This window comes from Marmota marmota, unplaced genomic scaffold, assembly GCF_001458135.2.
Source record: "Marmota marmota marmota unplaced genomic scaffold, marMar, whole genome shotgun sequence".
NCBI classification, from domain to species: domain Eukaryota; kingdom Metazoa; phylum Chordata; class Mammalia; order Rodentia; family Sciuridae; genus Marmota; species Marmota marmota.
The window spans coordinates 11,785,229-11,803,071 of NW_025999941.1; the positions used below are offsets into that span (position 1 = coordinate 11,785,229).

At 40.7% G+C, this 17,843-nt stretch overlaps 1 long non-coding RNA gene across 5 annotated transcripts in view; it reads left to right on the plus strand.

Annotated features, from left to right (window-relative positions):
• The window catches only part of LOC125616263, an 84,031-nt gene that overhangs the window by 38,816 nt on the left and 27,372 nt on the right, over positions 1-17,843 (plus strand). For 4 of the 5 annotated variants that reach the window (XR_007346887.1, XR_007346885.1, XR_007346890.1 and 1 more), the window contains one exon: positions 8,497-8,697. This is a non-coding gene — a long non-coding RNA (uncharacterized LOC125616263). Of the gene's footprint in view, positions 1-8,496; positions 8,698-11,998; positions 12,059-17,843 lie in introns of all 5 variants that reach the window. The other variant, XR_007346886.1, reaches the window with a different exon arrangement.

Sequence of the window (17,843 nt, forward strand, 5' to 3'; positions counted from 1 at the left end):
TTTAACAAAAGTGTATTCTTTCTTTTTTTGGGGTGCTTGGGAGGAAGGATAACTGTAATTAAACATATGCTGGCAACTTCTAACAGAAGATACAGGCTCCACAGACACACATTTTGTTGTTCTTGTTAATCTAATGTGGACACAGGGCAAACATTTATTTGCTGGGCTCCGGAAGTTACATAGATATAGACCCTTCAGTCTGATGCACTGAGGTGTAGTCCCTTTGGAAGGAGGGCGCTGTAGCTTGGAAGAGGCCTGGGGGGATTCTCTAATTGATTTGCTGAGGTCAAGCAGGTTCTTCCTCTCCCCTGCTAGGGCCTGCTCAGGACTTGGAGGTCCCTATTACTACATCTTTGGTCCCACTCTTAGGAGTACAGAACATGCAGAACCTCAGGATCATGCACAGTGGCCCGATTTCAGGGTCAGATGTAGCTTCTCTTTCTCCCCCTGACCCCCCGCTTTTTTTTTATACTAGGAATTGAACCCAGGGGTGATCAAACACTGAGCCACATCCCCAGGCTTTTTTTTTTTTTTTTTTGAGACAGGGTCTCACTGAGTTGCTTAGGGCCTCACTAAGTTGCTGAGGCTGGCTTTGAACTTGCCATCCTCCTACCTCAGCCTCCTGAGCTGCTTAGATTACAGGTGTGCGCCACTGGGCCCGGCAATGTAGCTTCTGTTAATCCAGAGACTTATGAACTAAAAAGACAAGGTTCCATACAACATCTGGAATATAGGGGTTGGTCAAAGACAGTAACTGCAGTGACCATGTAGCAGCCACATCCTGGGGAAATTCTGAATCCTTGCAGCCCTTGAGGGGCCCTGACCCTGGGTATGGAAAATGGTCCTTTAGGTGTGGATTCTGCTGTCCCCCAGTCCATCTGGCCCCATTCTCTGGGGTGGGGTTTTCCTTTACCTTTAATTTTTTTTTTAACCACAGCTGAAGAGAGGGCAGGAGATGGGTCCTCCTTGGGTACATGAAGAGCTGGCTCAGGCTGCTTCTTGCCTGAAGAAGATTGGAGACCCAAGGATGGTTTAAAATCTTGACTAGGCATAAACATTCTCTGTGCAGATTCTTGGATTCTCTGTCTAGACAGCTCTCTCAAAAGCTTGACTGACTTCTTCTTTTCTATACCAGGGATTGAATCAAGTGGCACTTAACCACTGAGCCACATCCCCAGCCCCTTTTATATATTTTACTTATAGACCAGGTCTTGATGAGTTGCTTAGGGCCTTACTAAGTTGCTGAGGCTGGCTTTGAACCTGCGATCCTCCTGCCTCTGCCTCCTGAGCCGCTGGGATGACAGGCGTGGGCCACGCGCCCTCCTTGATTGACTTCTAATACCTGATGGACAGCATCAGCTTCAGGTGCCCATAGTTACACTCAGTTCTCCTCAAGACGTGCCTCACCCTCTCTTGACTGGGGTCAGCAGAAGTCAGGTTATTAACTCCTTTCCCCAGGACCATTTTGTTCTCCTCATTGCATGTCCTGGGCTGATGGATAGCCGGTGCCTTGACTACTGCAGTGGCCACAGGGAAGGAAAAGATCAAGTAGCAAAATCTTCGAGCTCTTAAGACTCCCACCTGGAAGTGGTGCCTGTGGCTTCCACTCACAGTTTAGTGGTTAAAGCATGCAGTGTGGCCATACTTCATTTTAAGTGGGCAGCACCTTGGACAGCAGAAAGCAGTCCGAATCTAAAGAGAACTAGAATATTATTCTTTTTTTTTTTTTTACCCAAATGTATCAAATTATTACAAAAAAAGACACCCTTAATGAGTTTCCAGATTGCCTATACACTATAGTAAGGAGAAGTAGACCACACCAAGTAAGATGAGAATCGGTTCCACCCCCTTTATTTACTGATGGCTGCAGCTCTTAAAAATGACAATTGAATTTCTCCCTTGACTCAACAATGCACGCCATCCCCCGATATTAGTCACATGAAACAAGTAGGTCAGCTGTCACCAAATTATCTTCTAAATAAACAAATGCCTTCATAAATAGTCTGCTTTGGTCTAGTTCAAATAATACCATTATGAACTCACTATAGCGTCATTTTTAAAAACACTAAAAATTTCTAAGTTGCTTATATTTATTTTGACAAGTTATTTTTGTAATCATCTCTAAAAATCATTCCTATCAATATGATAAGAAGTAAAAATAGTCAAAGAGCTTTGTAGGAAAACAATAAATAATTTCTACCACAGTTACCCAGAAAACTTCTTGTTCTTTTATTTATTTATTTTTTATTGATTTAAAAAAATACATGACAGTAGAATGCATTACAATTCTTATTACACATATACAGCACAATTTTTCATATCTCTGGTTGTATATAAAGTATGTTGATATTAATTCATGTCTTTATACATGTACTTTGGATAATGATGACCATCACATTCCACCATCCTTGCTAGTCCCCTGCCCCCTCCCTTTCCCTCCCACCCCTCTTCCCTATCTAGAGTTCATCTATTCCTCCCATGCTCCCCCTCCCTACCCCACTATGAGTCAGCTTCTTATATCAGAGAAAACATTCGGCATTTGTTTTTTTGGGATTGGCTAACTTCACTTAGCATTATCTTCTCCAACTCCATTCATTTACCTGCAAATGCCATGTTTTTATTGTCTTTTATTGCTGAGTAAAATTCCATTGAGTATATAGGCCACATTTTTCAATCCATTCATCCACTGAAGGGCATCTAGGTTGGCTCCACAGTTTAGCTATTGTGAATTGTGCTGCTACAAACATTGATGTGGCTGTGTCCCTGTAGTATGCGGTTTTTAAGTCCTTTAGGTATAGTCCGAGGAGAGGGATAGCTGGGTCAAAAGGTGGTTCCATTCCCAGATTTCTAAGGTATCTCCATTCTGCTTTCCATATTGGCTGCACCAATCTGCAGTCCCACCAGCAGAGTATGAGTGAGCCTTTTCCCCACATCCTCGCCAACACTTATTGTTGTTTTCTTCATCTTCATAATAGCTGCCTTTCTGACTGGAGTGAGATGGTATCTTAGAGTAGAATATTCTTGAACAGCACTAGTGACTATAACAAGCAGCTGCATTTTTTTTTTTTTTTGGTACCGGGGATTGAACCCAGGGGCACTTAACCACTGAACCACATCTCCATCTAGGATGCTTAGGGCCTCACTAAGTTGCTGAGGCTGGCTTTGAACTTGTGATCCTCCTGCCTCAGTGGCTGCATTTGGATAAGCATGTAGTTGCAAAACCATTTCTGCAAGATGTGAGATCTATCTGTAAAAGCTACTATGATTGTGGTGATGGCTTAACTCCAAAGCTGGGTGTTTATAAAATAGTGGAGACAGTGCCAGGAGCCGGCCTTGAAGGTTTGACACAGAACACTCTGGGCTGTTCCACTGGGGAGGTGGTTGAAGAAAATTTGAATTTTCTTGATAAACTGCTGGCTAGAGGGAAGGGTTCTTGAAAATTGTTGTTCCCTGGGTTTCATGACAAAGACTAAGGAATTTTGGTTTCTTTATGTAATTCAGACCCTTTCTTGTTCATGGGATGTGGGAGAAGATGTCCTCTCAGATATGATGATAATAATAATACTTGTTATTATCTTGATGATAATGACTATTTGGTTCTGGAGATCGAACCCAGGGCCTTATGCAAGGCAGGCAATCACTTTACTGGTGAGTCATGTCTCCAGGCCCCTCTCAGATATTATTTAGATACTGAGGAAATTGGACATGATGTTGGGAAGAAATGCAAGAAAAGTACATCCATTGTCAGTTTTAGTTTTTGCTGAGTAAACACAGAACTAAACCAGTAATTTTAAAAAAATGAATGAAAGAATGAATGAATGGAGTGGGGGAAAAGGTACACTCACACATGCTGGTGGGACTGCAAATTGGTGCACCCCCTATGTAAAGCAGTGTGGAGATTCCTCAGAAAACTAGGAATGGAACCACCCATTTGACTAAATCATCCCACTCCTTGGCATATACCCAAAGGACTTAAAATGAGCACACTATAGTGATGCAGCCACATCAATGTTCATAGCAGCTCAATGCACAATCGCTAATCTATGGAACCAACCTAGGTTGGTTTCTTTATCCATTCAACAGAAGAATGGATAAAGAAAATGTGGTATATATACACCATGGAATATTACTCAGCCATAAGTAAGAATGAAATCATGGCATTTGCCAGTAAATGGATAGAATTGGAGACCATCATGCCAAGTGAAATAAGCCAATCCCCCCCAAATCAAAGGCCAGATGTCCTCTCTGATATGCGGATGCTAACTCAAAATAATCGGAGGGGAGGGAAGAATAGAAGTTCATTGGATTAGACAAAGTGGAATGAAGGGAAGGGAGGGGAAATGGGAATAGGAAAGACAGTGGAATTGAATCCAATGTAACTTTCCTATGCTCATATGTGAATATACGACCAGTGAAACTGCACATCATGGACAACCACAAGAATGGGAAGTTAGTCTCCATGTATCTATTATCAAAACACACTCTACTGACATGTATATGTAAAAAGAATAAATAAAAAAATTTAAAAAAGACAGAAAGGATAACAGTTCCATTAGTTCTCCTGGATCTTGGTGGTAGAGGGAATCACATGCCAGAGCTTTGGTGTTTTACACATTGTGTTGGGAAGAACTGACATTTTTATGAAACTGACTATTCTCATCTAGAAATCCTTTCAGTTATTTAGGTCTTTGTTGAAGCCAGTCTCCAAGGAGGAGCTGGATCACCAGCCCTTGTCTCCTGAAATCGACACTCCTGTGTAGTGTGCCTGCTATGGTTTGGATGTGAGGTGTCCCCCGAAAGCTCACGTGTAGACAATGGGAGAAGGTCCAGAGGAGACATGACTGGGTTGTGAGAGCCTTAACCCAACCAGGGAATGAACCCCTGATGGGATTAACTGGGTGGTGGCTGGAGGCAGGTGGGTGTGGCTGGAGGAGGGGGCATTGGGGGCGTGGCCTTGGGGGGGGTCTCTATTTGACTCTGGAGAGTGGAGTCTCTCTCTGCTTCCTGGTCACTATGTGAGCTGCTTCCCTCCACCACACTCTTCCTCCATGATGTCCTGCCTCACCTCGAGCCCCGAGGGATGGAGCCTGCTGTCTATGGACTGAGACCTCAGAAACTGTGAGCCCCCAAATAAAACTCTTCCTCCCCTAAAATTGTTCTGGTCAGATCTTTTAGTCACAGCACTGAAAAAGCTGACTAAACCCTGACTGGTTGGTGTGACTTAACAGGGTATGCATGGTGGTGTGTGGCTTCTGAGGCTTGGTCATAAAAGGCAATTTGGCCTCCACCCTGGCTTCTTGGATGACTTCTCTGAGGTAAACCAACCACCATTTTGGAGGTCCTTCAAATAGTCATATATAAAAGGGTTCATCTCCCAGCTCAAGCAAAACCTTCAGATGACTGCAGCCTGGGTCGAAAATCCTGACTGCAACCTTATCAAAAATTCCAACACTCAGTTAAATTGCTCCTGGATTCCTGAACCTATTTCTTCTCGTTTGAGGCCACTAAGTTTTAGGGTAATTTGTTATGCAGCCATAGGTAACTAATATAATTTCTAATTAACATCAATTAAGATTTAACACTTTTCCATGTAGAGAAAATTTTCATTAGATTTAAAAAGTAGATTTATTCCTAGATTATTTGATACTTTTTAATGCTTATATAAATGGTATCACAGATGGCCCCCGAATCACAGTGGTTCAACTTGTGATTTTTAGACTTGATGATGGTAGGAAAGCATACTTATACAACCATTCTGTTTTTCAATGTTGGTACAGTATTCAATAAATTACATGAAATGTTCAACAGTTTATTCTAAATTAAGCTTGTGTGAATATTATTTTGCCCATCTCTAGGCTAAGTCAAGTGTTCTGAGCATGTTTAAGATAGACCAGGCCAGCTCCGTGTGGTGGCACTCGCCTGTAATCCCACCAGCCCAGGAGGCTGAGGCAGGAGGATTGCAAGTTTAAAGCCAGTCTTAGCAACAGCGAGGTGCTAAGAAACTCAGTGAGACCCTGTCTCTAAATAAAATATGGAATAGGGCTGGAGATGTGGCTCAGTGGTCTTCAATCCCCAGTATCAGAAAAAAAAAAAAAAAAAAAAAGCCAGGCTAAGCTATGATGTTCAGTAGGTTAGGTGTATTAGATGCATTTTCTACGTACCATATTTTAAACTTACCATTGGTTTATCAAGTTATAATGTCACTGTTAAGGAGCAGGTACATACTTTAAATTCCATTTTGTATTTTTTATGTCTGGCATGTAGAAAAACAATTGATTTTTGCATACTGATTGTGTATCCAAAAACAATACTAATTAATTATCATAATTTTAATGATCTATAGAAAAAATATTGTTTTAAGATGCCATAGGTAAATTTGTTCACGTGAGTACTTTATCTGCAGGTTCTCTTGGTTTTCTATGGACACAGTAATATCATCTGCCAATAATGACAGTGCTGTGTCTTCCTTTTGAAATCATATGTCTTTGCCTCATTTTACAGTACAGTACAATGTAGAATATAGCTGGTGATAGCGGGTTTCCTTATGACATTCTCAGTCTCAAGGGGAAAAACTTCTAAGGTTTTAACATTAAATTTGAGGTTTGATATATATGTACCAAGTTCACCCCCCCCCCCCCCGTTACACACACACATTTGTGTTTTTTTGGTAGATAATGCCTATCAAATTTAAAAGTTCTCTTCTATTCCTGATTTCTAGGAGTGTTAATCTCAATCATTTTATAAGATGATTTTTTTGGGCAAATAAATGATCATATGACTCCCTCCAATATTTCTGTTCATGTAGTGAGTTAAATTGATTGATTTTGGAATGTGAAATGAAACTCGTATTCCTGAAATATACCTGAGTTCATTGCGGTGTTGGGCTTTTACCTGATAATACATCACTGAATTGTTTTCCTATGTTGTTTAGGATTTCTGAATCTATGTTCATGAGAAAGAGTGGCTTGCTATTTTTTTGTAGTGCATCTATGAGTGTTTGGTATCAGGATCATGCCGGCCTCCTGGTAGAAGAAGTCTTTAGAGTGTGTTCTGTAGGATTAATATTAATTCATCCTTTTAATACTTGGAAGATACCACTATTGACCCAATTTGGACTGGAGTTTCTTTTTATTTATGTTTTTATTGTGCATAATCATTTTATATAATTGTGGGATTTGCTTTGACACAGTCATGAATGTGTATAATGTAATTTTCTCCATTTCAATCCCTAGTCTCACCCCATCATTGCCCTCCTACATCCCCCTGATCTCTCACCTCTACTCTATTGGTGCTCCTTTTATTAATTTATTTTTAAAAATTGATGCCTTATAGTCATATGCAAAGGCGGAATTCACTGTGATATATTCATACATGCACATAGCATAATTTGGTTAATTTCATTCTGCACTTCCTCCCCTTTCCCACCCTCCTCCCCTTCAGTCCTCTTCCTCTGTTCCACTGTTTTCCCTCTTATTTTCTTGAGATCCCCCCCTTTTTTTTAAAAAAAGCAAAAAAAAAAAAAACCAGTTCCTTATTTCTCTCTGACCTCTGCGTATCAGAGAAGGCATTTGACTCTTGACTCTCTGAGTCGGGCTGATTTCACTTAGCATGATGTTCAGGTCTGAAGTTTTCTTTATCAAAAAGTTTTAAATTATCATTCATTTTATAATAAGTAACAATAACGAATAATTCTAATACCAATCATTAAATAATGATTAAATAAAAACAAAATTATGAAATAATAGTTATCATTAAATTAATAAGTATTAATTAATTCTTATTAAAGTATTCTCTTAGTTGGAATAGGGTTGCCTGGGGCTGGGAATGGAGCTGGGTTGGTGAATTTCGAATGTTTACATTTGAAAAACTAATCCCTCCAAATGACAGATGCATTGTAATTGGTCTATTTATAAAAATTTCATAACATAAATTTCATAATTTTTTGAAAGTAATTTGTCATGCACTGATGAGCACAGGCGTCAGCCATAAGTCTTTGGTGCAAAGTTGAGCCAGGATTGCTTTCTTTCCCTGGGGGTTGTTGGGGGTCCCATGAATCTCCCTCAGAGAACATAGGAATGCCTTTGTGGAGATGACAGCCAATTGGAACGTCTCCTGCCTCTGCCATGACAGGTCCTGAATCCAGAGTCTGATTATGGGACATGAAGGAAAAGCCTGGTACCCAGGCACAGTGGTGCACGCCTGTAATCCCATCGACATGGGAGGCTGAGGCAGGAGGATCGTGAGTTCAAAGCCAGCCTCAGATACTTAGTGGGGCCCTAAGCAACTCAGTGAGACCCTGTCTCTAAATAAAATACAAAAAGGGCTGGGGATGTGGCTCAGTGGTCATGTGCCCCTGAGTTCAATCCCCAGCACCAAAAAAGAAAAAGCCTGCTCATATCCCATTCTGTAGTCGGAGGAGTTAGAGGCCCTTTCGGGGGAGAAGATGACCCTGAGTTTAGAAAAAAGAAAAGTTTCAACACTTTCCTTCCTTGGCAGTGGCTGCATCCCTGGTCAGCTGCCATCTTCATCGGGGAGACAGTAGGAGCTGGTAACAGACTCCAGGGGCCGTGGGTCGACTCCCAGGATTGCAGAAACCAGCGTGGTTCTTCTCATTAGTGGGGAAAACTGGAAGCCGAGCCCTACAACGTGGGATTCTTGATATTTTTTACTCCTCTGAACGTGTGAGCTTAACTCAAGGTAAGAAATGCTTGGGGTCCTATTAAAGTGACACACTAGCTGGGGTGTCAGGAAGCGGAGGGCATCGTTCCAGAGCCAGTGGAGGCTGATTCTAAATGATCCTTTAGTGCCAACAGAAAGGTGGCTGCGGAGGCTGCCAGGTTACTATGGAAACAGCAGGGAAGGGAAGAGCACCTAGGCTGTCATGGGGAGAAGCCATGGGGTTGTGAGATGGTACCTGCCTGCCGTGTCTACTGCTTTCCTCTTATTAAATCTGTAGATGATGGGGAGAATGCTCCTCAATATCAACAGCCTGAAAAGTATTTAGATACATGTGAACCTAAATTGCTTGTGCTCTCTCTCTCTCTCTCTTTTTTTTTTTTGGCACTATAGATTGAATGCAGGGGCCTTAACCCCTGAGCCCCATCCCCAGCCCTATTTAGTATTTTATTCAGACACAGGGTCTCACTCAGTTGCTTAGGGCCTCACTCAGTTGCTGAGGCTGGTTGAACTTGTGGTCCTCCTGCCTCAGCCTCCCGAGCTGCTGAGATGACAGGTGTGCACCACCACACCCAGCGACTTTTTTTTTTAAATGTACATATTTTACGTGTGAGTTGCAACTAATAAACCGAAAAAATATTTTTCAACCTGCAACTGTAGGGTAACAACAAGCAGGAGGGAAGGTGTCTGATGGTCATCTCCTATTATTAAGCGTATGGATTTTGGCCATCACAAGAATAACTGCTAGTTAATAGTGTGGCTGATAGTTCAAGTCATGAAGTTTGGTGTCTCTCATGCCTGAATAGCTACTTGCACCACCACTCAGAAAGTTCCTGAACCTGTTTGTGACTTCTAATTCAAACAGAGCTGTTAGAGTTGTTATGAAGATTAAATGAGAAAATGTATACATACAGCTTAGTGTGATGCTTGGGAACACAACGAGAGCTCAATAAATGGTGTGTTAATGATGAAAGTGATAAGGAGCTGGGTGTGGTGGCGCATGCCTGTAATCCCAGTGGCTCAGGAGGCTGAGGCAGGAGGCTCCTGTGTTCAAAGCCAACCTTAGCAAAAGCGAGGCACTAAGCAACTCATTGAGATCCTGTCTCTAAATAAAATACAAAATAGGGCTGGGGATGGGGCTCAGTGGTTGAGTGCCCTTGAGTTCAAACCCTGGTAACCAAAAAAAAAAAAAAGAAAGAAAGAAAAACAAAAGTGATAAGGAAAGTCACTGGGAGAGTCTTTCTCACCCTGTGGCAAAAGTAGAATTTTTGGGACAGAATAAAGCACTGGGCAGAGTCGTAGTTCAAAGGTAGCCCTAATGACTCATTAGGTCAAATGAAAAAAGATGGAAAATTTCCCTTTGCTTTATGAACTGGTGATATTTGTCAAATTTGGCTCAGTGCAAATGCTATTGGAATGCATCTTGCAAACCTCTGAGCTTTGCATGTAAACCCGAACTCGTCATTGTTACGATGCTGCTGCGTAGATTGTTTAGGGGCTCCGACCGTGTGGTCGAGTGGTACCAGAGCCCTCGGTGGTCCAGGAGTAATCAAGAGATGCTTTAAATGTCCTTTATCATCTCAGGGGGATGAACTTATCACTTCCTGAAAGTATGATGAGAAATGTATAGTCCATGCTATGTTAGAGACTGATGTATACCCATTTTTTTATAGCTTGGTATTGAAAATAAAACCGGATGGTGCTCACATTAGTGGGAGATTAAAAAAAATAAGGAGAAAAATTTCTTCTCACTCGAGTGGGTTTCTAACAACCAACACGGCACCAAAGCCGGAGTGAAAACAGCTCCCCGGGGTGCTTGTCAATTTCCCTCTCTTCTCACTTTTCTAAAGCTACAAACACCTCTGAGGGAGACGGAGAGAAAGATGTGGTTTTGGAGATGTTAATATTTGTTTGGCGAAGTGTTCTGTGTCTTTAACTTGTGATGAATTTTTAGATAGAAATTTGGGGAGAAAGATTGATAGGGGACGGCTGATCTTCCAAAGAGAATAGAAAAGCATATCTGAAAAGGGTTATTCCTACAAATTCCTAACATGATCTTATCCAGTCACTGGAAAAAGCTAGAGTAATGTTACTCAAAGAGACGAGAACCAGTCTGGAAGTGTACAGAATTGGGGTTACGAATATACCTTAACTGTTTCAAATACTCTGCATGTTCCCTAAAGTGAAAAGTGTATTAATAGATAAAATGAGATGATTCAGGACAAGTCTACCCAAAATCAGGAAGAATAATCAAAAAACGTTCACATACATGAGCTGCTTGGCTTGGAGACCATTGTTTCTGAAATCCTCATTTTGAATAAGGGCTGTTGATTTTATCTTAGGTTTTTACTTTACTCAAGAATAAGACTGAAAATTCATGTTGGGGTCAATTATTTCAACCACCTGGGTCAGATCTGAAATATTATGAATATTGAATAAATACAGACTCAAGGAATTTCCAGAGTGACCATTTTCCAACTACATAGCCTGAGGAATTAAATCGGTGCCTTGAATCCAGGGACACTTAACCCCTGAGCCACATCCCCACCCCTTTTTATATTTTATTTAGAGATAGGGTCTCCATGAGTTGCTGAGGCTGACTTTGAATTCATGCTCCTCCTGCCTCAGCCTCCCAAGCTGCTGGGATGACAGGCGTGCACCACTGTGCCTGGCACATATGTTTTAGATAGTCTCTGACCTGAGAAGATTAAAACCTCCTGAAATAAGTGAATTAAAAAGTGAATTATAAGTATACATATCTAGATACCTAGACAAAACATTTATTTTTTGATGAATTTTAGAACCTTATAGGTGTCAAAAGTCAAAGAAAAGACAAGAATCAGGGTGTGTGTGCGTGTGTGTGTGTGTGTGTGTGTGTTCTATTTACAAAAATTAGCCAACAGTAACATGCTATCAATTTCTTTGACCAGCTAGAAAGGCCTTAAAGACAAAAGAAAGTTCTCTTCAATTGAGTTAGTTACAAGGCTTGTAACTTTTCAGGGTTTTCAATGTCTGGATCACTTTTGCAATTAGTAGATTCCATGGTTTGGGTGTGGTTTGAGTGTTCCCCAAGAATTTATGTGGTTGGAGGCTTGGTGTCCAGGGTGGTGCTGTTGGGCAGTTCTGGAGAACCTGTAAGAGGGATTCCCCTGGGATCTTCTTGGGTCCTTTGGGAAGTGCCTTTGGAAGGTAGTTCTCATGAGTCTCCTTGGTAGTTCCCATGAGACGTTGTTATGGAAGCTGAGTCTGGCCCTGCCCAGTCTCTCTGCTCCTGGTGAGAGATGGAATCACTTGTTCCTGCCATTATTCTCTCTGCTACGAGGTGATACAGCCAGAGTGCTTACCACACAGCCTCCTCTGGGCCATTTGGACTTCAAAGCTGGTGAGCTACATAAACTCTTCTTTTTCAAAAGTAACTTGTGTCAGGTATTTTGTTATATTGATAAGAAGCTGACTAAAACAGTAGGAAAAGCAAATGATAAAATTTTTGATTGCTTTTCTTTTTTTTAAAAATTGATTTTCTTTTTTAAAATACATGACAGCAGAATGCATTACAATTCTTATTACACATATAGAGCACAATTTTTCATATCTTTGTATATAAAGAATGTTCATGCCAATTCATGCCTTTATACATGTACTTTGTTTTTTTTTTTGCATCACAATTCTTATTACACATACATTCCACAATTTTTCTTATCTCTGTTTGTATACAGAGTATGTTGACACCCAATTCGAGTCTTCATACATGTACTTTGGATAATGATGTCCATCACATTCCACCATCCTTGCTAACCCCCTGCCCCCTCCCTTTCCCTCCCACCCGTCTTCCCTATCTAGAATTCATCTATTCCTCCCATGCTCCCCCTCCCTACCCCACTATGAGTCAGCCTCCTTATATCAGAGAAAACATTCAGCATTTGTTTTTTTTTGGATTGATTAACTTCACTTAGCATTATCTTCTCCAACTCCATCCATTTACTTAAAAATGCCATGATTTTATTCTCTTTTAATGCTGAGTAAAATTCCATTGTGTATATATTTTATCTATCTATCTATCTATCTATCTATCTATATATTAATCCATTCATCCACTGAAAGGCATCTAGGTTGGTTCCACAGTTTAGCTATTGTAAATTTTGCTGCTATAAACATTGATGTGGCTGTGTCCCTGTAGTATGCTGTTTTTAAGTCCTTTAAATTACAATTATCTTATATTAGACAAAGGTGCCAAAAACATGCACTGGAGAAAAGATAGCATCTTCAACAAATGGTGCTGGGAAAACTGGAAATCCATATGCAACAAAATGAAATTCAACCCCTATCTCTCACCATGAACAAAACTTAACTCAAAATGGATCAAGGATCTAGGAATTAAACCAGAGACTCTGCATCTAATAGAAGAAAAAGTAGGTCCTAATCTTCATCATGTGACTCCTATATGTGCAAGAATTAAAACCAATAATCAATAAGTGGGATGGAATCAAACTAAAAAGTTTCTTCTCAACAGAAGTAACAATCTGTGAGGTGAATAGAGAGCCCAAATCCTGGGAGCAAGTTTTTACCCCTCACACATCAGATAGAGCACTAATCTCTAGGGTATATAAAGAACTCAAAAAGCTAAGCACCAAAAAAACAACCTAATCAACAAATAGGCCAAGGGTCCATTTGAGACACTTCTCAGAAGAGGATATATAGTCAATCAACAAATGTATGAAAAAATGTTCATCATCTCTAGAAATCAGAGACATGCAAATCAAAACCACTCTAAAATTTCATCTCACTCCAGTCAGAATGGCAGCTATTATGAAGACGAACAACAATAAGTGTTGGTGAGGATGTGGGGAAAAAGGTACACTCATACATTGCTGGTGGGACTGCAAATTGGTGCAGCCAATATGGAAAGCAGTATGGAGATTCCTTGGAAATCTAGGAATGGAACCACCATTTGACCCAGCTATCCCTCTCCTCAGACTAGACCCAAAGGACTTGATTGCTTTTCTTAAGATGATCTTGGTTCAGGAAGACATAAGGCAAAATTGGGGGTGATTTTAATCCCATCTCATGATTTACTTATACATTATTGAAACTCCACCAGTAATAAAAATCATAACTGAGAACAGCATAATATCAGAAATTAACAAAGAGTAATTTCTCCTCCTGAAATTCTTAGGACTAATACTCCCAGATGATTTTCAATGATTGAGGTCTCCAAAGCACCCCTCTCCCCCTGCCTTTGGAGCACCCCTCCCCCTCCCCCTTAGTTATGAAGATCCCAAGGGGACACCCTGCTACATCTTGGGGACTGTAGAGAACTCTATAGTCCCCAAGGTTCCTGCTCAAATTAGAGATAATTTTTCCTGATCCACAGGTTAAAATATTGACAACACTTATTACTATTAGAAGCAAGTTTATGTGCTTAAATCTTGCCAGGTTCAGCATAAACATTGACAATGATAAGTTGGGCTGATGAAAACCAATCAATACCATTTCCCACACTTCACTTCTGTAATGCTTCATGGAATCACAGGTGATTAACTGCAGAGGAATATGTCAGCAGTAAAAATTAGTGTTATCTGTGGCCCATGTTTATTGGTAATTTAATTCTTATAAGTCAAATGATTTTGACTTAATGTGATTCTAAATTACATTAAAATCACGCAAACCAGAACCAAAATATTCATTACTATGCAGAGCTCCAATATTCATGATGAATGAAACTTTGCTTAGATTTATCCTTTGTTAGAAGTTAACTGTGTTACCTACAGTTAGACGTTATGTATGATTTAAAATAGGAGAAAGAAAATATTCGTTCATCTTGGGTGACCAGAGCCTCTGACTCAGGGGATGTTCAGGTTTTAGCATATCTTGTTTTGGTTGAAAAGTGAGTCTCAAGAAGAATCTTACCACAGCCTGGTTAGAGACCTGTGAGATATTGGGGCCAAGAAAGAAACAAAAGGCACCCCCAACCCACCCCCCAGCAACACGACCAAGTACCAAACCAATAAGCAAACTGGGGAGACATATTTCTGTGAGATTCTGGGGGAGTCAGGGCTCCCAGGCTCTGGAGAAGTGATCTACAGCAGCATTTTTCAAAGGTGGGTCTGTGGGGTAGGTAAGATCCTGAGAAGCTCTCCAGAAAAATGGTTCTAGAGACGAATACATTGGAGAAGTGTTGTATGTTCCACTCTTGTCTTGGAGACTCCTCGGGCATGTCGGTCTATTGAAGCAATTGAGAACATCACCAGTAAAGACAAACAGACATCCCACATCTCTAGCACTGTCCAACATTGACCAGACCCTTTCCCTGCCCCACTGCCTTTATTCGTATGTAATGGAAGTTCTGTTTCTTGGAACACACACCAGGGGATGCTGATCCTTGAATGTATAAAGGCTGACAAGCTGAGAGATGAAAGACTCTTCACTGAGAAAGAAATACTAAGAGAGAGCCAGAGATCCCAAACTCCTGGCAGGGTGCTGGGGTCCTCCGCACAGGGTGTGATCGCCATCTAAATCTGCCATCTGAGTCCTTACCTCCCTCAAGGTGGGAAAAGAACTGTCTCAGAAGTTAGGAATCGTGGACTCCATTCTCTCTTCTGCAACCGAGGGCCTTGGGAAAATTAACTTCTCAATCGGAATCTCATTTTTCTCCATTGTCAAGGCATGGAGTTTAAAGAAATGGTCTTGATTGTCCTTTCTAGGCCCAATTAGTTGATTCTATCTTGACTATTATACTGGGGAGAAAATAGGATTTGCTTGACAAGAATTTTCTTTGTGACCAGTTTTGTTTGAATGCAAAATGAATGATGTATAAAATAGAAATCCTACTCTACAAACCATAGGTGGATAAGTGGTTCTTAATTTTCATTATTCTGGCAATTGTGATTAAAGATGGGGAGTCACAGGATGCAACCTAGAAGAAACTAAGTTTTGATACTATATATTCTGTTGTTCCACAATTTTGATTTTTTTTTAAAAGAACAGTCCAGAAACTTCCAGCAGCTAGATTTTTAATTAAAGCCAAAGGGCAAATTTAAAATTAGTTCTTTTAATTAATTGTTCCTTGGGTTATACATTCTGTGACTACAGTGTTCTTGGTGATTAAACATAGTTTGCACTGTGAAAAAAAAAAAAAAGAAAAATCAAGATGTGGTTGGAACAACTGATTAAATGAAGCCAATGTAAAAATATGGAGAATTACAATAGAGCAGAGTATTTTTGCAAAAGTCAGTCTTTTCCTTTAATAGAAAATAAAATTAAATTAATTGGACAGAGAGAAAACTTATAATTGCCAGGGAAACTAAATCATTGATCAAATGCCATGTATTGCTGACAGTTGTTTTTACATAATTCCCATTAATTGGGCTCTGTAATTAATTAATAATTTGGAGGTCAATGACTTAAAGTCATTTGTAAGTTTTTGTAAATTGCATCCTGATTATATAAGAAACTTTGAATGAGTCCCCAAATTGATTCCAGGTTATATTAAGATATATTTCTATATTGGATGAATCTATTTTTTTGGTACCAGAGATACAACTCAGGGGCACTCAACCACTGAGACACATCCCAGCCCCATTTTGTATTTTTTTTTTTTATTGGTTGTTCAAAACATTACAAAGCTCATGATATATCATCTTTCATACATTTGACTCAATTGGGTTATGAACTCCCACTTTTACCCCAAATACAAATTGCAGAATCACATCGGTTACACACTCACATTTTTACATAATGGCATATTAGTGACTGTTGTATTCTGCTACCTTTCCCATTTTGTATTTTGTTTGGAGACAGGGTCTCACCGAGTTGCTTAGTGCCTCACTGTTGCTGAGGCTGGCTTTGAACTCATGGTCCTCCTGCCTCAGCCTCCTAAACCACTGGGATTATAGCCGTGCACCCCTGGGCCTGACAGAATCAAATCTATTTTTAAAGTATCCATTTGCAATAGTCAGTTCCAGACATGAATAGCAAGCATTTGATTAGAAGTAGAAATCAAGGTCTTGAAAATGAAAGCTGATAATATGGCCTTTTCCCCATGGGCCTACCACCTTCTTACCATATCAGATCAAGAGTTCTCTATCTTGACTACATATTACCATTGCTGGGTATGTTAGTCAGCTTTTTATTCCTGTGACCAAAATACTAGACATGAGCAATTCAGAGAAGGAAAAGTTTATTTTGGTTCATGGTTTCAGAGGTCTCAGTCCATGGTTGGCTGACTCCATTGTTCTGGGCCTGAGGTGAGGCAGAACATCATGGCGGAAGGGTGTGGTGGAGGAAAGCTGCTCAACTTGCTCAGCTTATGATGGAGAAGGAGGGGGGATATAATTGGGGGGCAGACGGAGAAGAGATGGAGGGAGAAAGAGAGAGAGGGAGATTCTTCCTTGGATCATACCCACCTGCCTTTAGTTAATACCCAGTAGTCCTTTTGAATTGTGAGTCCATCAAATGGATTAATCCAGTGAGAAGGTTACACTCCCCATAATCCAATCATCTCCTAGAGCCTCACCTCTGAACTCTGTCACATTGGCAACCATGTTTTCAACACACGAGCTTTTAGAGGGATATTGCAGACCCAAACCACAACACTGGGTAGGTGTTTAAGGCTGTACTTGAGACCAATTAAATCAGACTCTGGGGATATAGAACCTAGGTGTCAGTTCCCAAAAGATTCTAGTATGTAGCCAAACTTGATAACCAGTGAGCAAATGTCACCCAGTCGATGCATTTCCCAGTGGAGTGGCTTGGTATTCTGGCATGGGTTGGGCAACTAAGTAAGTTATGGGGGAAGAGCTAAGGAGAGAAGAGGGAGCAAGATGATTCAGAGGTGAGCACTGGAGACATTTCTAGATTCCCAGAGTAGATGCTTGTTTTTTTTTTTCTGCCTGGCAGACACATGTGTTAACAAAATTGTCTTCTCCTTCAGGGACTGCCTCACCCTCATTACATGTCACCCTGGGGATAATGGTCAAGTCAGGCCTACCAGCTTCCTGCTCCCTGATCAGATACCCAAGCCAGAATATAGGTGGCATGGTCATTTTGGTGACCATGAATGGTCATGAGAAACGTACTACTACAGGGATCCTATGGTTCCTATGATTCTGGGGCCTCCTTATTTAGCCATCCTGAGTTTTAGGACAGAGCCTGCCAGTGGATTATCACTT